The sequence below is a fragment of the Drosophila kikkawai genome, chromosome 2R (genome assembly GCF_030179895.1).
Source record: "Drosophila kikkawai strain 14028-0561.14 chromosome 2R, DkikHiC1v2, whole genome shotgun sequence".
NCBI classification, from domain to species: Eukaryota; Metazoa; Arthropoda; class Insecta; order Diptera; family Drosophilidae; genus Drosophila; species Drosophila kikkawai.
In genome coordinates, this window is record NC_091729.1 from 8379253 (window position 1) to 8403473 (window position 24221).

A 24221-nucleotide genomic window follows, 5' to 3' on the forward strand; every position below is an offset into this window, starting at 1 on the left:
GGCGGAGGTACCTCTACTGTTCTGGAAACAAATGTCACTGAAATTTGATCAACCGAAAGTTGGCGGCTTTGGCAGCACAAATGATGGAAATACCGCTAGTCGTGCTTTTAGTGACCAAACAAAATTTTCTAAAATTACTGGAATAAACGTAGAACTTATTTCAAATATAAGGACTATTTTAATTTGCCTCTGGCAAGTTTCAGAGCTTCTGCTATAAAACTGCGGAAATTAATATCGACGAGTATCCTTGGCTGTCAATGACTGCGACGGTACAGAAAGTGCTTATACATTTTGGTGACATAATAGAAAACACCGTGCTTCCAGTAGGTTACTTTGAAGAACAGGGCGCCGAATCGAGAAATAAATTTAAAAATTTAAATAAATTTAAAATAAAATAAAAATCGAAAGGATAATTTTTCCAATGTATTCCAAAGAGCAATGGACACATATTTCTTCTGTAAACCTCCAATAAAGAGTAAAGCCTAGTACTCTGACGACGAAAATCCGCTGTAACACGTAATACAGCGGAATCGCTAATTAATTTGCTCGGTAACCAGTGTGACCAACAAAATTAATGAAAAGCTATAAAACGCCATGAATAGGGTAATACTGAACCGCTGTTTGTTGTTTGTAAACAAACAAACAAAGATGAATTCAAACGAATTGGATTTTGGTGTTTTCCTGATGTATTTCGCCGCGAAAGAGCTGGAGGGAAAAAAGGAAACTGGTCGTCGCCCCCATACAAACGATTACTTGCTTAGGAGGAACTTTCTTAACGTTTTATAACTCCGCGGCAATAGCCTCCCAGGAATATGGCATTAAAATGCCCTTTGGGGGTCAAATCCCATATTATGGGCTTTGCCTTGACCGCACTCATCAATGCCAACTTATCCTCGCGGACAGAAAATTTGTCGGTTCTATAATTATACTTTTCCTTCAATTTTCGCTGCATCTGAGGCTTATAAGAATAAATCAAATGAATTGATCTGGCAACGCCATTCAATTTTCGCAGGTATAATTTTCGTCGTCAGAGTACCGGCAAAATCGACGAGGCACACATTTCTTCTTCCGTTTTTCACAGTTTTTTTTTATATGGAGTTTGGCCGCTATAAGACGTGTTACGCCAGAGTACTAGGCTTATATTTTGAATTTTTGAGGGAACATAAATTTTCGGATACAGGGAAAAAAATTATTTTTTGTTTTTTATGTCAAGACCATGCTCATTTTTTGTAAAGTATGTATATTACTATTTGTATTATAAACATAAAAAAAAAAATAAGGAAATGCTACAAGAAGTTTTTCGTTCGCCCCATAGTGTTATAGTAAATGAGGTCGGAAACGAGAAACTTGAATTTGTCAAAATCTGTCGGTTAAATCAACTTAAGATTTAAATAGAAATTAGAAGATAGTTTTCCCTTTGGTCGTTTAAAAATTCCAAAGGAAAAAAACTCGCTATTTTCCAGATGTAAGGTAAGCACCTTTAAGGGGGGATATACATGTAAGCGGTCAAAATTTGGCCATTTTTCGTGAATTTTATAGAAAATAGTCAAGCAATCGTCGTGAAACTTTGGATATACATAGTTAAAAGTAGAATCAGAGATGATAAAAAAAATTAGTTATAAACAATATTTTATAAAATGGCGGACTTATGGAACATATGCCGTAGCGCCTCGAGCTTTGAGTTGCTGTGCTATGGACACGATAGAGCTCGTAATTCCTGTCCGAAATCCGTAAACTAAATTTTTTTGTATTCATTACACCTTTATCTTCTATTTGAACCTAAAAAACCAAAAAGAAATCGAGACAAAAAAAATTAATTTTGATTTGAAGGAAAAAATGCCATTTTCAGGTGATCAGTTTTCACTTCCCACCCTCTTAAAAAATAGTAATACTCAGTTTTATAACAACCATGTAGGTTCAAATAGAAGATAATTTCATGCTGATCATAATAATTTTTGATTCACTCCGATATGTTACATAGTTTTTTGTGAATCGTGTCCATAGCATAGGTAGAAATGCAAAAATTAGAAGCTGAGAAAAAGACGTTTAAAGTTTTTGATGCGCCCACGTTAACACTTGTGAACCTTGCGTGCATACTTCATTTGAGGCACTTAGAGTTGGAATTCGATAATGAAACTTACACACTATATTCTTAAATTAATAAACTATTTTTTAAATAAAAAAAAAAATTTGCCAAAAAAATTTTGGTTTACATGTATATCCCCCCTTAAATCTAAATTTCAGAGAAAGTGCGCAAAAGTTCACTTTTAAACTCACAGAATAAAACAAGAATTACAAATTTGTAGCTCAATTTTGATATTAGAATACACTTAATCTTTATATATTAAGAATTACAAATTACCCGAGCGGAACCATTTTAAAGAAATACTTGATTTACGAATAGAAATTTATAAAACTTAAAACTAAATTTATTAACTGCCCAATAAATGATATTGACATTCTAAGAAATTTGGAAGGTGTTTTATCAAAATCCGTCCATTCTTTTGGGAGAAACGAGCTACTAGTAATTACCTAGACGGTATTACTACGAACCCCTGGTAACTAACACCATCTAAATTATAACAAATCTTTTTAGTATATTTTAAACTTTCCAGTCATGGATGTTTGACCGAAAGGATCTAAAAACATTGTTCGGCTGGGGGGAAACTTGTTAATTCCGTTCCGTAGGATGAGCACAAAAGTTATTAAAACACTCCCGCGCCGCAGTCGTAAAACACCAAAGAAAAAAGTCACCACCAAAATGAATACCGCAAGAAAGTAGTAGGCCGTGGGGGCGTGGTTATTTTAAATGTTAACGAATGGACGTGGTCCGCTTTATTCGAGTTCATAAAAGGAATTAATTTACAAGCGCAAGTGGGAGATCAAACAACTAGGAGAGCGGGAGCGGCCGCTCAGCGATGCGACGATCGGCCAGAGCCGAAGCATCCGCTAGAAGAGCGGGAGCGCAAACTGAGAGCGAGAGCGCGAGCTGAGGAGCTTTGAAGAAGCGGGAGCGCTTCGGAGTCGCGGGGGGCGGGAACATAAGCTCCTGACCTGAACAAACATAAACTCTTGTTTAATTATGTCTATAAAGCATATACTAACAAGGATTCCTCATAAGCCGTTTTAATTATAGCCTCATTCTGAAAACCATAATCATCAAGTTGACACGGAAGGTTTATGTATGAAGCGCCATTTTTATCATTAATTAAAGCAGTCATAGCGGCATCTAAAACAAAGTTAGAGAATCATCCGCCTGAGCCGCAAGGCACCGAGGGGCGTTGCACTTGTATTTTTAGGGAACACATTCTTCTCCGGTAACCTCTCAGGAGACTGAAGAGCCTAGAGATGTGTAAATCCTGTGTGGATTCCTAGCCAGAAATGTTGTGTAAGTCTGCACTATGATTCTGGGTGAATGCATGGCTGGAGTCAGGAGGACGAGTTGGTGTCCAATTATGAATAAGGAAATATTGCGAATAAGAATATTTTGAGATATAACAAGAAAAACTGTTATAGGTTATATGTTTAAGAAACAATGGGATTATTTAGATGGAAAGATATATTATATATATATATTTATATTATATATTTTACCTTCCAAAAATGCGGGAAACAATCGATTGGACCCTAAAAAATCGATGTTTCACTAAATCCCAAAACAATCGATACTATCGATTGTGCCATCGATTGTTTTCCAACTCTATTGCAGATTGGTTTTGATATTTGTATTATAGATTTAAGGGGGTCTTCTCATTGGGCAACTTTTTTTTCGATTTTTTTTTTTGCATTTGTTTATAGTTTGGGATGTTGTGTATATGTCCCCAAAAGGATTTTTAGAAATTCGAAATACTTTAGAAGATACAGCCTTTTTTGTTAAGCAAGGTCTTCGCGAAATGAGCTTTTTCAAACTTCAAGCGCGTTTATCTCGAAACCACGTTTTTCGAACTGGCGGCCAAGATATCTCCAGTTCAACTGAACCGATTTTCATGAAACAAAGTGGAATCGACGCAGAATTGTTGCCATTCTCGGGTGACGCAACAGATTTTTTAAAAATTTTTTTTCTATTTTTTTTTTACACTAAACTACAAAAAAAAAATCGTGGCCGCCAGGACGACATCTTTTTTTTCCACCACCAAGTTTGATGTCTCATTACTCTTTGAACAACCCTCGTATCGAGGCAAAACAATTTTTTTATTTACTTTGAACATTTTTTAATACAATAAATAAATAAATAAATATAAATAAATTTTCAATTATTCTTTGCGTTTTCAAATAAGAATTATTTTAAAAAGGGTCAAAAAAAACGGGTTTTGAATGAGAAGACCCCCTTAAATGCTAATAACACACACACAAAACAGAGTTTCATTACATTTTTCCTATACTTATTATGTTTACAGTTTGGCAGTTACAGTTTTTCACTTTCTTTACATCTTTCGATCGTTTTTATTGCAGCTATATGATGTAGTCGTCCGATCCGGCACGTTCCGGCATATATTGCACGGACATGGCTATATCGACTCGGCTGTTGATGCTGATCAAGAATTTATATACTTTACAGGGTCGGATAGGTCTCCTTCACTGCATTGCAAACTTCTGACTGAAATTATAATACCCTGCAAGTGTATAGAAATACACCAATCACTGGAGTTACCTGATTTAAATGGAAGATTTAATCAAATCAAATCAAAACACTTGCACTCTGCCAAGGCACTTCAAAACAAATGCATACAAAATGGGGACGAAACCGAAAACTGATAACGCAATTCTGATGCCTGCCAGGGTATACCCGACCAAAGTAATGCCTTGTAACTTGCACTACATTAGGCAAAAAATCAAATATGAACATGGCTATGTCAACAACACATTTTTAACAATAATAATCATTTTAATAAGTAAAATCTGAATCAATAAAATCCTAAATATTTATTAATATCCCAACTTATTTTAAAAAGAGTATTCTAACGTCGCTGCAATACACTTTGTTTTTAACACAGAATTCTTGACGCCTCTTTTGATTGGCTCTGCGATAAAATAAACAAAAATGTTTTATCTACCGGCGCACTAAAGAAAAAGTGACAAAATGAAAATTCAAAAGCCATTCTCATACATGCAGCGTTAGCGTAAGCGGATACCGGAAAAAGTACCGTTTTGCACACCTTTAACGATACCCGAAAAAGTACCGTTTGCGGTCTTTTTACGATACGTTTCATATACATTTTCGATATTTATTTCCAATTCTAATTTTTATAGAAAATCTGTTTCTTTTAAATGTAAATGAAACAAAAATTTATTTATGTTTATGATTATTTATTACTATTTAACTTCAAAATAAAAATTTAACTTTAGATTATAAACTTAAAAAACAAACATACCTCAGGTTTTTCTTTTTACTTATAATATGAATAATATTTATGAATGATTATTTATTTTTTTTATTTGTATTTCAGTAGTTTTCATTTTGTATACCCTTGCAGGCCGGATCGGACGCCTATATCATATAGCTGCCATACAAATGTATGATAAATTTTTAGAAAAAAAAAATTATAACTTGGGTGTTTTTCAATATTTTTGCATAATTTTTTAGATATTGCCATTTTATATTATTTCAGAATTTTGGTAAAAATTTTATGAAAATCGGACGACTATATGATATAGCTGCCATAGGAACGATCGGGAAATTATTAGGAAACAAATTATTGCTTCCTTGTTTTTCAACGTTTTTTCATCTACTCCCGGGATATTAGCTTATTTTATTATTCTAGAATTTTGGTATAAATTTCATAAAAATCGGACAAATATATCATATAGCTGCCATATAAACGATCGGTAGATGTAGAGAAAATGAAAATCAAATCGTCAGTTGGGATTTTTATGAATATAAAGCCAGCGAACCATAGCCAACCAATTGTTTATAATAAATCGAATAAGTCACATATTATATCCATTAGAAATGGCGCATGAAGTAGGGAATTCTCTCCACTTTCTAGCCAAATTATAGATATTCGGGTAAGTCAAAGAAAAACATTACCGGAGATAGATAAGTGTGTAAGTGTGGCTCGCATCTGAAATTTTACATCTGAATAGAGGATGGACGTAAGGACATATATTTTTATACTCATTCTCTGGGCCTTTTTCTTCGCACCTATTCAAGCCAAACGCATCTGTAAGTCAAAACGTCTCACTTTTAACGGCATCTTCCGATAACTACTTATATTTAGTTTGCAGAGGAAGGTTTGAATTTGGAGAATGTATCGATACTTCGCATCCTTGCTCTCTTCACCGGTACAGAAACATACAGTGTCCACCGAAAACCACATGCTGCGCACAGTAGGAAATATATGAGTCATCTTCAATTATATCAATGAGCCATTAAAAGTTTCAGAACGTATTATTAAGGATTTACATGGGGGTTTCAATGTTGGTTTTAAGTTAACTAAAGGCTTTGGACTACTCTGATAATAACTAGGGTGGTTGCTTTGCCTTAGCATGCTCTGGAGACGCACTCCCTAATCTTGATTGAAGGCCCATGCGAACCTTCCATTGTTGCAGGGATCGTAACAGTTATAATTTTTATAATACAAATTATGAAATAAGAGTTATTTTACAATTATATAGAAAAAATAGGAAATTAATTCTTATTCAGGCCTGCTCCGGTAATCGTAAATTTTTTTCGATTTCGTTTTGGGCGAAAACGAACCGTTTTCGTTTTTAGCTGCTCCGGTTTTCGGCAAATTTCTGCTATCGGAATGTTTCATTTTCTCATCGTTTCTTACTGCTCAAGCAGCTAACTTGTGTTGTTTGGTAACAAGTAAACAACGTAAAGTACTGCCTATTATATTTACAATTGCCCTTTTTCTAAGCCAGAAAAAGGCAAAAAATGGTAGAATTAAGCAAATCCATGCACCTAAGATGCTGCCACACTTTTCACAGTTTTAATTCCGGTGGTCTCAAGTAATTATTTGGTTATTTTGGACCATTTAAGTAATAAAATTAAATAGCATTATTTACAAACAACCATTTTGGCGGTCCTTTAAAGTTATTAATGTATTCATTTATATTTTATAAGTATTTTTAACTGGATGTTTCGTTCCACCAACAATATGGCAACCTTGGCGATAACTTTTTGCGGTGAACTTATCGACCTATCGCCAAACCGAGAAAACTGGTTGAACACGGCAAAAATTTTGTTGTCAAATCTGAGGAGGGGTCAGAAATAAATTTTTTATAAAATAACTACCTACCAGAATGATCTTATGGTGGTGTGGAATAAACATCAATAGACCACTGAGTAAACTATTTTTTTCCTTTTGTAAATAAGATCTTATTTCATATAAAAAAAACCATTTACTTTTCATTCCTGCCAGAAAAAGGTGCCCGTTTTTCAAATCGAAAAAATCTTTCGATTTCGATTACCGGAGCACCAATTTCTCGTTTTCAAAACCGAAAACGAAAAATTCTTGCCGTTTTCGATTACCGGAGCAGGCCTGATTATTCAAGTTTTATAAAAAAGTTGTAGAATAATTATTATTTTTCAATTTGTATATAAAAGTTGAGTTATAACAGTTATTTTCAATTTTTAAAATAATAATTGAAAATTAAAATTATTTTCCAATTTTTATTTTAAAAATTGAAAATAATAATTATTCTCCAATTTTTATTTTAAAAATTGAAAATAAAAATTGAATCGCAATAACTTTCCAACGGAGCGGTATATCTTAAAGATTTATATATGTAATTAATCTACGCTTCAATACCTTTCGTTTGATGTATATATTGTGGTTATTGCATGTGCACAAATATGTACATGAACATAAGTGCATATAATAAAAAATTCACCGTTTCACAAACAAACATGAATACTAAGATAATTATCTTAGGAATTTCTTGTCAGTTGGTCTTTAATCAATATGGGTCGTAAACGAGAAGTAATTGTCCGCGATTTTTTTATTTTCGATCCAAATGGTTCAAAGTGCAAAATTTGCAATCGTTTTTTCAAACTGACCTTTGAAAACACCAACCTGCGAAGACATTTACAGGAAACTCATACCATTGAGTATGAGAGCGAGATGGAGAAGGAGGGCAACGAACCCTGCGAGAAGAAAATTAAGTTTTCGGTGTCAATTTCTAAAGCTGCCGTAAAAGAAGCTTGTGTACAGCTGGTCACTGAAGAGAAGGTCCCATTCAAACTTTTAGATTCTCCGGCTTTTAAAATTTTGACCGAGCAAACCTTCAATGGCTTGGATATGAGACCAATTACATCCCGTAATGTAAAGAATTATGTTGGCGAAAGATATGATATTGAAAAGAAGAGCCTTATTACTCATTTAAAAAATAAGATACTCTCTCTCAAAATTGATATTGCGTCCAGGCATAACAAAAGTGTATTGGGCGTCAATTTACAATATTATCGGGATGGCAGCATTGTAATAAAAACGTTGGGAGTGGTTGAATTACACCAAAAACATTCCGGTTTGAATTTAAGCCTAGAAATTGAACACATTTTGGAGGAATTTGGAGTATCCAAACAACAATTGTACACAATTACCTCGGACAATGGAAAGAATGTTGTGAAAGCAATCGAACACTTAAATAGTGATACCGATGAAGATGGTTATGAAGACCAACAAAATGATGACCTTTTACAAGGTCTAAAAGTATTCTCCATATCGTCAATCAGATGTGCAGCTCATTCATTACAGTTGGCTGTAAAAGATTTCTTAAGCGATAAGGCACGGGATATTACTGTCTCCAATGCCCGAAATGCTATAAAAAAGTTGCGTACTCCGAGTTACAGGTAATAATATTTAAATATAAAGGTGACAATTTATTATATATATTTTTGTTATCTGCATTTTAGGCTTGCCATTTGTAAAGCCGGCCTTCCCCAGCCTGTATTGGATGTTCCAACAAGATGGAACTCGACTTACGCCATGCTAAAGAGTCTTTCCAACTTTAAAATCTTGATGAATGAACTCTTCACATCAAGTTCCACGTTGCCTGAATCGGAATGGGAAGCTATAGAGCTGCTTCTGGGCGTGCTGAAGCCTCTATACGAAGCAACGCTAAAACTTCAAAACGAACAGCTTTTTTTTTCCGACTTTTACAAACTATGGCTAGAAACAAAACTCACTATTCAAGCTATGTCGGATAATGGGCATAGCAAAGATATGTTGAAGTTCATAGAATGTCGAGAGAAAGCATTAGTTTCCAATGAAGTTATGGTTTCGGCAATTTATTTGGACCCTCGACTTCGCAGGATCTTTATAAAGAAGCCAGACCAACAAATGTTGGTTAGAAGCCATTTACTATCATTGATGAGACGAATGCTTCTTAAAAATAAAAAGGTAATCAAAAAAATTTTAATTTGAAAGATATCTCAAAAGGATTTATCTTCTTTACAGGTACTCCCTCAATCTATGCAACCAGTTTCGCCGCAAAGCCTGCAATCTTCAAAAACTCAGGTTGAGGTACATCCAACCTCTCAGAGTGAGGGTGAGGGAGGCTCCCTAATAAGCAAATATCTAAATTCATTCGACGAGTGCTCCGAAAATGAAACATCCGAAGAAGACCCTGAACTGAAATTGGCGGAAATGGAAATTAATAGATACTCTCCCAAGTCACTAGACCCAAATACTAACATAATGGAGTATTGGGAGAGTAAAAAATACACATATCCATGCCTTTATGCACTGGCTAAGGTAGTTCACTGTGTTCCTGCTACGGAGGTTTCTGTAGAAAGAGCCTTTTCGGCACTGAAGTTAGTGGTATCGGATTTAAGGTGCAAGCTTTCCTCAGACTCTATTAAAAACTGATGTTTTTAAATTTAAATAAAATGGGGAAATAAAAAAATATATACTTAGTTTTTTTTATATATAATAAAAACCATTTACGGATAAGGAAAAAATAACTACACTCTCTGAAAAAAAAACGTTAAAATGTTAAATTAACCGGAGCTGTTGTCAAGGTATTTTAGTATCCTTGTTTGTTTGGGGAGTGTAAATGCATTACGTATACGCATATTTTTATGCACATGCAATAACCACAATATATACATCAAACGAAAGGTATTAAAGCGTAGATTAATTATATATATAAATCTTTAAGATATACCGCTCCGTTGGAAAGTTATTGCGATTCAATTTTTATTTTCAATTTTTAAAATAAAAATTGGAGAATAATATTATTTTCAATTTTTATATCCTTGCAGGGTATTATAATTTCAGTCAGAAGTTTGCAACGCAGTGAAGGAGACGTTTCCGACCCTATAAAGTATATATATTCTTGATCAGCATCAACAGCCGAGTCGATCTAGCCATGTCCGTCTGTCCGTCCGTCCGTCTGTCTTCTATATACTCTCACTGCTATATATGTCGGAACGGGCCGGATCGGACGACAATATCATATAGCTGCCATACAAATGTTCGATAAATTTTTAGAAAAAAAATTATAACTTGGCTGTTTTTCAATATTTTTGCATCATTTTTGAGATATGGCCATTTTATATTATTCCAGAATTTTGGTAAAAATTTTATGAAAATCAAACGACTATAAAAAAAAAAAATATATATATATCTTATAGCTGCCATAGGAACGATCGGAAATTGAATAGGAAAAAAATTATAACTTCGTTGTTTTTCAACATATTCTTATCTTCTTTTAGATAGAAGCTTCTTTTATTATTTCAGAATTTTGGTAAAATCCGCCATACCGATCGTTTGGTAAATGTAGCGAAAATGTAAAGCTGGGAATGTAAAACTGTAACTGTCAAACTGTAAACATAATAAGTATAGGTAAAATGTAATGAAACTCTGTTTTGTGAGTGTTTTCAGCATTTAAATTTATAATATAAACATCAAAACCAATCTGCAAGGGTATACAAACTTCGGCGTGCCGAAGGACATACAAGTAACTATCTAGGTACAATAACAATGACAACAACGTGACGGCTGGGTGCCAGTTAGTGCTGGAAAAACATTAATGTTAGCCTACATTGATGTTTGTGAGTACTTTCATAAAAAAATCGATTAATAATCGATGTTTTAAAAAAACAAATCTTTTTTTCTGCCTAATTTTATTTGATATCATTCAGAAAATTGTTTCTATTACAGAATAGTAGTTTATCGACTATTTTTTGGTTTTTGGCTGCTCATCGCTGGAGTGTTTGGACAAATAGTCATAAAACTTGGACTCCAAAGGAATTGCTGCCTGATCGGCATTCCGGCTCGACAAAAAATCCCAGCTTTTTTTTAACCTTGGATCCAGTATGGTCGCTACTTGAGGAATTGAACGCGTTTCATATTGATCAAAACGTTTCGGAATTCGTTCTATTATATATTCGTGTATAGAAAACCCTTCCGTGGTTTTAAGTTTGCATTTGACGTCCATGTTCCATGTTTTTATAATTTCGCAAATCAACGGAAGCAATATATACAGGGTGACAATAAATAACCCGGACAAACATTTTTGATCATAACTTTTTAAGGAACTGTATCTGAGAAAAAATGCAGATACACAACTATTAAATAGCTATTGTGTTAACATATATTCAGCCGGTTTCGAAGTGGCTTCCATGGGCTGCGATGCAGAGCCCTAAACGTTTCTGGAAATTTAGCGCAATGGGCCACAGGTCTTCTTCCGATAATCGATCCCATTCTTGGAGCAATGATTGCTTCAGCGCCTTCAAACTTATGTGGCGTTTAGCACATGCCCTGGACTCCAAAATAGACCACACACTGTAGTCCATCGGATTAAGATCTGGCGAGTAAGGTGGCCATTCACTGGATATGATAAAGTCCGGAAAATTGGCTTTGCACCAGTCCTGAGTCAATTTGGCTCTATGGGCTGGCGCTGAATCCTGTTGAAACGTCCACTCCAGCGAAGTACTGCTGGGCCCAAGGAAGCACAACAGTTTCCAAAATGTCCCGGCCCCTTGATCGATGAAAACAAGGGGTGTTTTGCCGGTGGCGCATATTCCCTCCCAAACCATTCAAGACTGCTCATATTGACGGCGCTCGATTATTGCAGAGGTACCTGGAGCTTCAGCCGACCAGATTCCGTCATTTTGGTGATTGTGCGCCTGTTTGATGGTGAATATCTTCTCGTCCGTGAAGGGAATACGCTCCCATTTTTGACCTGCGGCCCGACGCTTTAGCTGACGGCATCTTTGGAGTCTCACGCGTTTATTGTCATCCGTAAAAAGGTGCACTTTTTGGAGCTTGTAGGGCTTGAGATTGAGTTAATTTTTTTTTGAATCAACCGAATACTTTCTCGATTCACTCCGATTTTACGGCCTATTTTTCTGCCTCGTCCGGGACGGTCACCTTCATGGCCAAGCTCATTAAATCGCCGTATAGCGTCAGAGACCGTTTGTTTTGGTATGCCACGCAAACGAACAATGTCGCATTGGCGATTTCCTTGTTGAAACAGTTTTAAAATTGCACAACGATTGTTAGACATCCCGAAACAAATATCAAATTGATGGAAATCACAAAAATGTAAATATATTTGTTTTAGAAAAGTACAAGCTATCTATAAATGCATTTATTTAAGGGCTACATCAAACACATTTATAATCGATTGCTTCAAAATTGGTCCGGGTTATTTATTGTCACCCTGTATATAGTGACGTTTTTATCAGCTGATATAGCTTTTGTTGCATGTTCAAATGGTGAAAGAATATTTGAAATAAACTTCTTCTGCTGTAAAGGGCTGCACAGTGGTCGGGCCCATAGGACAAAAATAAAAAAAATGATTCTGGTTTTTGTATCAGCTAATTGTCCAAATTTTACCATGCAATACGGTCTGCTTGGAATTTCTAAGGGGACTTTCTGAAAATAGATTGACAAAAGCGTACTTATATTCATGCACTTTTAATTTGTCAGCAGTGGAGTGCACAGACCAAATTTAAAAATTTTAAATATAATATAAAACGCTGATAAACCAAAAACAATTGGACTGGATATGGTAGATAATGGTATATACTTTATTTGTACAGAAAAATATATATATAATTTGTGTTGTGTTTCGTGTAAATCTTTGTTAAAAAAGTGCGTCTTTTTAGTTCGTCTAGGTTGTGTTTAAGTAAAGTTTTAAGTATTTTCCCCCCCGTTTCCCCAAATGAAATTTATGTGCCGTCATTAACTAATATTTAAAGATTATAAAAATGTTTACTTCAGCTGCGGAAACCAGCCGCAGCACATTTGCCATTGAAAAATGCAACCTAACCTCATATTCCAAATGCAGCCTAACCTCAATTCCAGCCTTGTACCTTCGTTTTTCGTTTTGTGTTTTAAGATTATTTTTTTGTTTAATTATTTCTTCTAATTTACCTCGTGCACGTCCAAAGAAGGATTTAACTGAGGTTTCAAAAAGGACGAAACGCCGACGCATAGCAGAGGTTGCGATTCGAGATGAGTCTGCTGCATCTCTTTTACGGACGTGTGATTTCCAAGGGAATAAATCAATTTCCGAAATAGGCATTGAAGAAGCTTTAGCTGTTTTCATGGAATGTCAGTTAACGAAACACCAACATTTAGTGCTACGTACATTTATTAACTCAAAAGTATCATTTCCATTGTTGCTATGATCAAGTTTTGAGTTCTAAAAAAAATAGCTATCCGAATAATATTACTGTCAGCGAATCTCAAGCAGAAGTCGAACTTCAAAGTTTATTGAATCACACTGCTGAACGCATATTGCAACTTCAAAAAGAGGTTATCTACAATGTAAATGATGACCATCTGATTTTATTCGGAGAATGGGGATTCGATGGTAGTACTGGTCATGCTGAATATAAACAGACATTGATGGATAGCGACTTAGCAGACAGCAATTTGTTTGTAACATCATATGTGCCCCTTAGAATGGTTACAAAGTCGGACCATTCCAAGATTATTTGAAAGAATCCAAGGCCATCATCGACTCGATATTGCAGACCAATCCGTTTTCAATTTAAAAAGGAGACGACTCAGCTTTGCCTGGATGAAGAAGCGTATGTCGAATACAAGATTGATAACCTTAAAACTAGCAAATTTGAAATACAAAAACGAAATATTACTGTCGAACATTCTTTGCAACTTACCATGGTTGATGGGAAAGTTTGTAATGCATTAAGTGAAACAACATCCACAAAATGCGACATATGAACAACCTAGAAGTTTGTTTAAAAAAAGAAGTTCGTGAGGAGCGATTGGAGTTTGGACTGTCACCGCTTCATGCGTATATTCGATTTTTTGAATATTTTCTTCACTTATCGTACAGATTGGACGAAAAAGTATGGCAAATTCGATCCCAAGAGGCTAAAGATAAGATTTCATTGAGAAAAGAATTTATTCAAGATGAGTTCAGGGCTAATATGGGTCTTATAGTAGATCAACCTAGAACTGGAGGAAGCAGTACATCGAATGAAAATAAACCTCCAAGAAGACGGATCGTTTGTCCTCCTGCGAATCATCATATCGAACTCTGCTTTCTTTTATTGGGAATATTTTGGAATCGTACTGCCACGGCCCCGACAGCTTCATTTTTGGCAGCCAGAAAATTCTTCAGTAATCCTGAAATATCTGCCGACATAACGGGAATTGATAAGAATTTAATAGTTAGAGTCGCATCTTTGTTGCAAGCGCTATCTTCGGGCTACAAAACAAATGCATTAAAATTTGGCGACTATGCTCTAGAAACCGCAAAGGAGCTGATTTTTAAGTATCTCTGGTTTTATCTCCCCCCATCGGTTCATAAAGTTTTACTTCATGCTCCGGATATATAAACATTCATTATTATCGATTGGAGAGCTTTCTGAAGACGCCGCTGAGGCGAGAATTAAAGATATTTAAAAATTTCGATTGCAACATACGAGCAAAATTTCACGAGTCGCCCAAAATACAGATTTACTGAACAGATTGCTTTTAAGCTCTGACCCAGAAAAATTGCTTATACCCAAAAATCACCGCTACTAGAAACAACCATTTCTTTACTAAATGAAACAATTTAAAAATTATTTTTATGATTTTGTGATATTGTTCGTATTCTACTTAAATATATTAATCTATTTTTTTGTTATCATAACTTTTTTGAGCAGGTTGGCGTGGGAGAGTAGTTAAGCAATCACTCGAATATTTTTTTATTTTAGTATTATGTTAGTAAACAACTTACAGTAGAAATATTAGCCTGATCTGACCATTAGACGTGATTTTATGACTGCTTTCTCATGAAAGCGCCTCCACTGATGCAATCGTTCCTATGGAAGTTATATGATATAGACGAGCAATATGGCCAATTTTTTGTGGATATACTTAAAACATTTTTCTAGATTTTTGGTGAAAATTTCATAGCGATAGCACATCTAGAAGTATTTATGGCCGCTGTTCCATACAAGCTCGACCACAGTGGGCTGGGGAGCTTTTCGAATGCTTAATAAAACAGAAGAAAGAGTGGAATTAGTTGCCAAAATCCGCTGCACCATATACAAAGTACTGTTCCATCGTGTTGGAAACTCTTGCATTAAATTGTACCGATTATCTCCTTGAGCTTTTTTTAATTTCTCATAGGAAATGGTGCTGCTCTTAAAAAACGAAACAATTCGCTTACATTTTGCTAGCATTGGCACGACTAATGGCCGATGTTTGCTTACATCGATGTTTGTGAGTACTCTCATAAAAAACATCCATTAATAATCGATGTTAAAAAAAAAGTAAATCTTTGTTTTTCTGCCTAATTTTATTTGATATCATTCAGAAAATGGTGTTGGCTGCTCATCGCTGGAGTGTTTGAACATATAAATACGCATAAAGTGTTGAAAAAATCGATATTTGATAGGTGAACATCGATGCTGGGCGATATTTTGAAAACTTCGATTGTATCGAATATACATGGATTGCATCGAATAAACATCGATGTTTGTTCCAGCACTACCCGGAGCCCTTTTTTCCCCAAGGCTAATAAGAAGATTCCTCAACAGCATCCACCCGGGGCCTCCCATTATGTCCTATTATGTACGGTGGGCGAGGTGGAGAGGGTTACTACAAGTCCTTTGTGATCGAGCGTTATTTTAAGTGATTCAGTGTGCTTAAAAGAGATCATCAAGAAAGTGCATTCGAAAGAAAATGCCCACTTTGCGACTTTAGCACAAAGCGTGATTTTGAGTATTTAAAACACACGAATATTAAGCACAACTTCCTTGTAGTACTGGAGGTGTCGATTGGCCTTGCGTAGTTGCTTACTTCGTCGGTTACTATATGGGTACTTACTATACTGACCCTACGGTAAACGAGCTGCGAACCAGCTACTAGCTGGAACTAGTGAAATAGTGCTCCATGGAATGGTCGGTAATGTAAGTAGACAGAAAAAAAAAATCCGGGATAAAGTGCTCAAAATCAATCCCAAAGTGGGCATGATTTCGAGCTTAAGTCGGTGGTTATTAAATTACTTATATTAAGTAAGTAGTGGGGGTCTGCTGGTAAGCACTTATTTCACCAGCTACGAACCAGCGCGCAGTACTACAGGGTTGATTGAACCCAGATTCATTAAAAGGGCAGAGGAGCAATATAAAATTAAAAGCTCCGATGGTCAGAAATTCTGTTGCAAAAACGATAAATGCAATTATATAGCTAGATTTCTTCCTGGTCTTCAAATGCATAGAATAGCAGCTCTTTCGATTAAAAAACCAAAAGAAACAACAATCGAAAACAGAGACATACAGTCCCGCACTAAACTGAAAATTCATTTGCCGTATTGTGGGTGAGCCACAAACACACATCTTGGGCAGAATCCTTCGAATTATCATGTGAAGTAATTCGGCATATTAAGCTTCAATGCTATTTTTTTAAGTTGTACTTTAAAATTTACTAATACTACTACTAATATTTGTTGTTTTTATACCCTTGCAGGGTATTATAATTTCAGTCAGAAGTTTGCAACGCAGTGAAGGAGACGTTTCCGACCCTATAAAGTATATATATTCTTGATCAGCATCAACAGCCGAGTCGATCTAGCCATGTCCGTCTGTCCGTCCGTCTGTCCGTTTCTACGCAAACTAGTCCCTCAGTTTTGAAGCTATCTGAATGAAACTTTGCATAGAGTCTTCTATATACTCTCACTGCTATATATGTCGGAACGGGCCGGATCGGTCGACTATATCATATAGCTGCCATACAAATGTTCGATATATTTTTAGAAAAAAAATTATAACTTTGCTGTTTTTCAACATTTTTGCACCATTTTTTAGATATGGCCATTTTATATTATTCCAGAATTTTGGTAAAAATTTTTTGAAAATCGGACGACTATATCTTATAGCTGCCATAAGAACAATAAGGAAAGTAATAGAATTTTTGTCTACTTTGAGACATGAGCTTCTGATATTAGTTCAAAATTTTGGTATAAATTTAATGAAAATCGGACGACTATATCTTATAGCTGCCATAGGAACGATAGGGAAAACGATAGAATTATAACTTCGTTGTTTTTCAACGTATTTTCATCTACTTTGAGACATGAGCTTTTAGTATTATTTCAGAATTTTGGTAACAATATTATGAAAATCGGAGAACTATATCATATAGCTGCCATAGAAGTGATCCGTAGATGTAGAGAAAATGTAAAGCTGGGAATGTATAACTGTAACTGTCAAACTGTAAACATAATAAGTATACATAGGTAAAATGTTATGAAACTCCGTTTAGTGTCTGTTTTCGGCATTATAATTTATAATATAAACATCAAAACCAATCTGCAAGGGTATACAAACTTCGGCGTGCCGAAGTTAGCTTCCTTTCTTGTTCTTTTATATTCTTGCCCAAAATGTCCCCAATTGCTACCATATAATAAAAGATTTTGGAAGCTTATACCATATATACACACGCTTCGGGGCATTTGCTCTTTGTTAGATAAAAATCATTAGAGAAACTCAACTTCCTCGTCATCTAATTAATTTTAAGATAGTGCTATTCAAATCTGACGCAGTCTGTGCATCTGCTGTTGTCAAACAGCCTAAATAGTTGATAAACTATTCATTTTACTCCCACATCAGCCGCTTCAGCCATCTTTGTTTATGTTTTCATGAGCCACAGCTGATCGATCAGCTGTAATTGGATGCGGATGCACTTTAACGCAGCTCTGTGGAACCGTTCCTCACAGATGCGCTGAGTGGGAAGACAGTATAAGAAGAAGAAATCAGAGTTGCATAGAAAAACTTTTGCCTAACTATCGCCAACAAACGGTGGTAAAATTTAGATGCACTCTAATACGGTCTTCCCACACAGCGCATCTGTGAGGAACGTTTGGGATTTTTCGCAGATGCGAAACTCGTGTTCCCACAGAGCGTCAAAGTGCATCTGGCATCCGAACAGCTGATCGATCAGCTGTGGGCTCATGAAAACGTAAACAAAGACTGTCGAATTGGCAGTTGCAAATTTGAAATGGAGCATTTACCAACTATTTTGGCTGTTGTACAACAGCAAAAGGCACAGATTGCGTCAGAATTTATCCGCAATAAATTTAAATGACTTAAATGACAAGGAATTTTAGTTTTTCTAATGATTTTTCTCTAACAAAGAGCAAATTCACCGAAAAGTGTCTATAGGTGGTATAGGCATCCAAAATCTTTAAAATAAGGTAGAGGTAGGCGGTTTATATTAAATAGTAACAATTGGGGACATATTGGGGCAAGAATATACCGAAAAAACGCCAACATCTATTTTGGGCATGCTTGTAGCTTTGGCGCCACGTTTTAAATTCCATATCTCATTTGTTTCTCGCCAAGTGTGTATACACTTTCGTAGTGATGGTCAAATTTTCAGAGTTGCACCGAAGAACTATCGCCAAACAAACGGTCGTTACATTTAGATGCGCTTTGATGCAGGGCCAATTGGGAAAATTCGGAACGGCAAAACCTTATGGACCGTTTGATCAACGGATGCCAGATGCGCTTTGACGGTGTGTGGGAAGACCCTATTAACCAAAAAGCACAAAAGTGCAGCAGGAGGACATCAGCAAACAAACAAATTAGATTTTGTTACGCTTCCGGTTAAGACAATGGAGCAAGAAGCAGCACTCTGTTTGTTTATCGCGGAGCATACATCGTTTGCCCAAGTAGATCACTTGGGCAACTTGTGCACTAAATATTTCGACAGTGACAGTGCGAGTCGAATAAGACTGCATAGAACCAAATGCACAAACATCATAAAAAATGTTTTGGGAGTGCATTTCTCGGAAGAGTTGAGAGCCGATATTGGGGACTCAAAGTTTAGTCTCCAAATAGATGAGTCAACTGACGTTGGATTTACCAAAATTCTAGGTATGTATGACTCATTTGTATATATATTTCTTTACGTTTCATATAATATAGTTTAAATGGTTTTTATGTAATTCTATATGTACTTGTCGGATCACATGAAACAGGGCCTACTTTATTCCTATGGTCAGAATAGGTGAAGCGGGGCCTTTTGAAATATGGAGCAGGGCCTTCTGAAATATGGAGCAGGGCTTTTTGAAATACGGAGCAGGGCCTTTCTGAATTGAGTGAAAGCACGGCAGAGCAGGATAGATATAGACTGCTGCCGAGTGAGGTCTGTTCGTGAAGCGCTGACATACAGGTTAGAAAGAGACGACAACAATGATTATGAAATGAGTGAATTGAGTGAAAATAGAAAGGTCGAAAGTAGACTTTTTGGAAGACAGTTTAGAAAACGCTTCGAAGACGAACAGAACTTGCTGTTGGAAACTTATTCCGATAAAATGGACCAGTCAAACGACCCTCCGACATACTTATGTAGGGGTTGCCATCAATTACTTTTCGCGTCAACATGAAAAGTTTGTTTCGACATTTTTAAACCTAATTTCCCTAGAGCAAGGAAACGCATCCAGCATTGTTGCGGCCTTAAAAACTGAAATAAAGGATCGCAAGCTTGATATAAAAAAATTAATAGGCATTGGCACTGACAACGCAAATGTGATGATAGGCACAAATAAGAGTGTTTATACCGAGCTAAAACGGGAAGCACCATCCTTAATTTTAATAAAGTGCGTCTGCCACTCGATACAACTGTCGGTGAGTCACGCTTGCAAAGATTTTTTGCCGGCCAGTTTGGAGTTTTTAGTCCACGAAACCTACAACTGGTTTTCGAAAAGTTCAGCTAGACAAATAGAGTACAAAAAAATATACCAATCTATAACCGACGACAAGGTTTGTTATATATAATATGTTTGTTGTAAGTGGTTTTTGGTCTAACTCATTTATACTTAGAGTTCTAACTAAATATGTTTGTAATATATGTTGTAATATTAGCTCTGTGATTGTTAATTTTTGTACTAACGATAATTTAATAATTAAAACTAATTTTTAAATATACTTCTTCAAGGCTCCATTAAAGATCCCAAAAGTGTCGGACACGAGATGGCTTTCTATTGAGCTGGCTGTATCTCGAATTTTACAACAATGGGAGGAACTGAAACTTCATTTTAGTTTAGCGGCAAACAAGGAAAAATGCCACAAAGCGGAACTCCTTCAGAAAATGTTTAACGAAGAAAACTATTTATATTTGCTTTTTCTAAGTCCAGTTTTAGCAGAATTGCAAAAAGTGAACAAGCGTTTTCAGAGCAACAACACAAATGCAACTGAATTATTAAATGATTTGACGTTGGCCATTCAATCTTTGAAGAAGGGCATTATACCTCCGGAAATAGACATAGATTTATTGGAAACAGAAGACTTTGAAAAATATGTCGAAGGTAATGTCAAGCAAGGATATGAATTTGAATTGCGTATACAATTAATTAAATTGGATTAATTAAATTGGATCAAAATTTTTGATAGCACTTATTAAGCAATTAAAGCAGAGGTAAATATCTTAAACTTGATAGAATTTGTAAATTTATAATTTTTATTTTTATTTTAAGGCTTCCAGACAACTATAAAATATTAAAACAGGTAGATATTTTATCTGTCAAGAACGTATTGCGCCACAATAAAGAAGACATCATACCTTTATTGGAAGGTCTTAACTACCAAAATATAGGCCAAATTGAGAGCCAATACAAGAAAATTCACCTGGTAAAATGGGAAAATGTAGAAAGCACTTCCAAATTCTGGACTGAGGTAAATACCTATAAGGACTCCGGAGGCAACAACACATTTGCAGAGCTGGCCAACGTTGCGTTGGACATACTGTCGTTGCCTTGGTCTAACGCCGAAGTGGAGCGCGTATTTAGCCAAGTTAATCTTGTCAAGTCCAAATTGCGAAACAAATTGGAATTGTCTACACTTAATAGTGTACTGTATATAAGGTAATTGGCTTAACTTTTACTTTAAATAAAAATATCATATTTTATTGCGAACTTACAGATATGGCTTGCGCAGACTGCAGAAGTGCTGCTACACCTACACCGTTCCCAACAAGTATTTACGAATAATTGGAACAGGATTATGTTATGAAAGCCAGGACCAAACAGCAGAAATTGATGACATAATTGATATATTACAATAATCAAACATATATAATATAATTAGTTGAACTAAAACCAACAAATAAGTGTTTTCAAAAACAGATTTTTTTTCAGCTTTTTCGAAAATTTTTTTGGCTTTTTTTAATCGCACTTCCAGTCAAAAACCGCTTTTTTTTAAGGAAAAGTTGGCAACACTGCTCCCAACGTTTTTATTACAATGCTGCCATCCCGATAATATTGTAAATTGACGCCCAATACACTTTTGTTATGCCTGGACGCAATATCAATTTTGAGAGAGAGTATCTTATTTTTTAAATGAGTAATAAGGCTCTTCTTTTCAATATTATATCTTTCGCCAACATAATTCATTACATTACGGGATGTAATTGGTCTCATATCCAAGCCATTGAAGGTTTGCTCGGTCAAAATTTTAAAAGCCGGAGAATCTAAAAGTTTGAATGGGACCTTCTCTTCAGTGACCAGCTGTACACAAGCTTCTTTTACGGCAGCTTTAGAAATAGACACCGAAAACTTAATTTTCTTCTCGCAGGGTTCGTTGCCCTCCTTCTCCATCTCGCTCTCATACTCAATGGTATGAGTTTCCTGTAAATGTCTTCGCAGGTTGGTTTTTTCAAAAGTCAGTTTGAAAAAACGATTGCAAATTTTGCACTTTGAACCATTTGGATCGAAAATAAAAAAATCGCGGACAATTACTTCTCGTTTACGACCCATATTGATTAAAAACCAACTGACAAGAAATTCCTAAGATAATTATCTTAGTATTCATGTTTGTTTGTGAAACGGTGAATTTTTTATTATATGCACTTATGTTCATGTACATATTTGTGCACATGCAATAACCACAATATATACATCAAACGAAAGGTATTAAAGCGTAGATTAATTATATATATAAATCTTTAAGATATACCGCTCCGTTGGAAAGTTATTGCGATTCAATTTTTATTTTCAATTTTTAAAATAAAAATTGGAGAATAATATTATTTTCAATTTTTATATCCTTGCAGGGTATTATAATTTCAGTCAGAAGTTTGCAACGCAGTGAAGGAGACGTTTCCGACCCTATAAAGTATATATATTCTTGATCAGCATCAACAGCCGAGTCGATCTAGCCATGTCCGTCTGTCCGTCCGTCCGTCTGTCTTCTATATACTCTCACTGCTATATATGTCGGAACGGGCCGGATCGGACGACAATATCATATAGCTGCCATACAAATGTTCGATAAATTTTTAGAAAAAAAATTATAACTTGGCTGTTTTTCAATATTTTTGCATCATTTTTGAGATATGGCCATTTTATATTATTCCAGAATTTTGGTAAAAATTTTATGAAAATCAAACGACTATAAAAAAAAAAAATATATATGTATCTTATAGCTGCCATAGGAACGATCGGAAATTGAATAGGAAAAAAATTATAACTTCGTTGTTTTTCAACATATTCTTATCTTTTTTTAGATAGAAGCTTCTTTTATTATTTCAGAATTTTGGTAAAATCCGCCATACCGATCGTTTGGTAAATGTAGCGAAAATGTAAAGCTGGGAATGTAAAACTGTAACTGTCAAACTGTAAACATAATAAGTATAGGTAAAATGTAATGAAACTCTGTTTTGTGAGTGTTTTCAGCATTTAAATTTATAATATAAACATCAAAACCAATCTGCAAGGGTATACAAACTTCGGCGTGCCGAAGTTAGTTTCCTTTCTTGTTAAAATAAAAATTGGAAAATAATTTTAATTTTCAATTATTATTTTAAAAATTGAAAATAACTGTTATAACTCAACTTTTATATACAAATTGAAAAATAATAATTATTCTACAACTTTTTTATTAATATTTAAAAATAATTATCATTATAATTATTATATCATATAATTAATTATAATCAATTAAAAAATAAAAATTGGTTATAAAAGTTTATTTTATTTTTGAGAACTCCTTCAAAAATTATGGTATACCTAAATATTTCATCTTTCCAGCTCAATTTTTTGGTAATAACTTTTATTTTACTCATAACTCTTATTTGCAATCCCTGCATTGTTGTATAATTGGTACCTACCAACTAGAGTAAAACGTGTTACTAGAGGACATACAAGTAACTATCTAGGTACAATAACAATGACAACAACGTGACGGCTGGGTGCCAGTTAGTGCTGGAAAAACATTAATGTTAGCCTACATTGATGTTTGTGAGTACTTTCATAAAAAAATAGATTAATAATCGATGTTTTAAAAAAACAAATCTTTTTTTCTGCCTAATTTTATTTGATATCATTCAGAAAATTGTTTCTATTACAGAATAGTAGTTTATCGACTATTTTTTGGTTTTTGGCTGCTCATCGCTGGAGTGTTTGGACAAATAGTCATAAAACTTGGACTCCAAAGGAATTGCTGCCTGATCGGCATTCCGGCTCGACAAAAAATCCCAGCTTTTTTTTAACCTTGGATCCAGTATGGTCGCTACTTGAGGAATTGAACGCGTTTCATATTGATCAAAACGTTTCGGAATTCGTTCTATTATATATTCGTGTATAGAAAACCCTTCCGTGGTTTTAAGTTTGCATTTGACGTCCATGTTCCATGTTTTTATAATTTCGCAAATCAACGGAAGCAATATATACAGGGTGACAATAAATAACCCGGACAAACATTTTTGATCATAACTTTTTAAGGAACTGTATCTGAGAAAAAATGCAGATACACAACTATTAAATAGCTATTGTGTTAACATATATTCAGCCGGTTTCGAAGTGGCTTC

At 35.1% G+C, this 24221-nt stretch overlaps 1 protein-coding gene and 3 long non-coding RNA genes across 7 annotated transcripts in view; 3 read left to right on the forward strand and 1 right to left on the reverse strand.

Annotated features, from left to right (window-relative positions):
* Positions 1-21228, reverse strand: part of ics (ras suppressor protein 1) — a 42671-nt gene extending 21443 nt beyond the window's left edge. Inside the window, exons 1-2 of one of the 4 annotated variants that reach the window (XM_070284301.1) lie at positions 21100-21228; positions 20979-21043 (exon numbers count right to left, since the gene is read on the reverse strand). The gene's annotated coding sequence lies outside the window, so the exon portion shown is untranslated. Of the gene's footprint in view, positions 1-20978 lie in introns of all 4 variants that reach the window. The other 3 variants (XM_070284304.1, XM_070284302.1, XM_070284303.1) reach the window with 3 other exon arrangements.
* LOC108081513 (uncharacterized) lies at positions 5559-6388 on the forward strand. The gene is made up of 2 exons (XR_001770959.3): positions 5559-6163; positions 6219-6388. It is a non-coding gene; the product is annotated as an uncharacterized lncRNA (long non-coding RNA).
* Positions 8484-9790, forward strand: LOC138928102 (uncharacterized). Its single transcript, XR_011444566.1, has 3 exons — positions 8484-8794; positions 8858-9344; positions 9402-9790. It is a non-coding gene; the product is annotated as an uncharacterized lncRNA (long non-coding RNA).
* LOC138928062 (uncharacterized) lies at positions 20794-21479 on the forward strand. Its single transcript, XR_011444558.1, has 3 exons — positions 20794-20834; positions 20893-21279; positions 21338-21479. It is a non-coding gene; the product is annotated as an uncharacterized lncRNA (long non-coding RNA).
* Positions 21480-24221: the final 2742 nt, after the last annotated feature.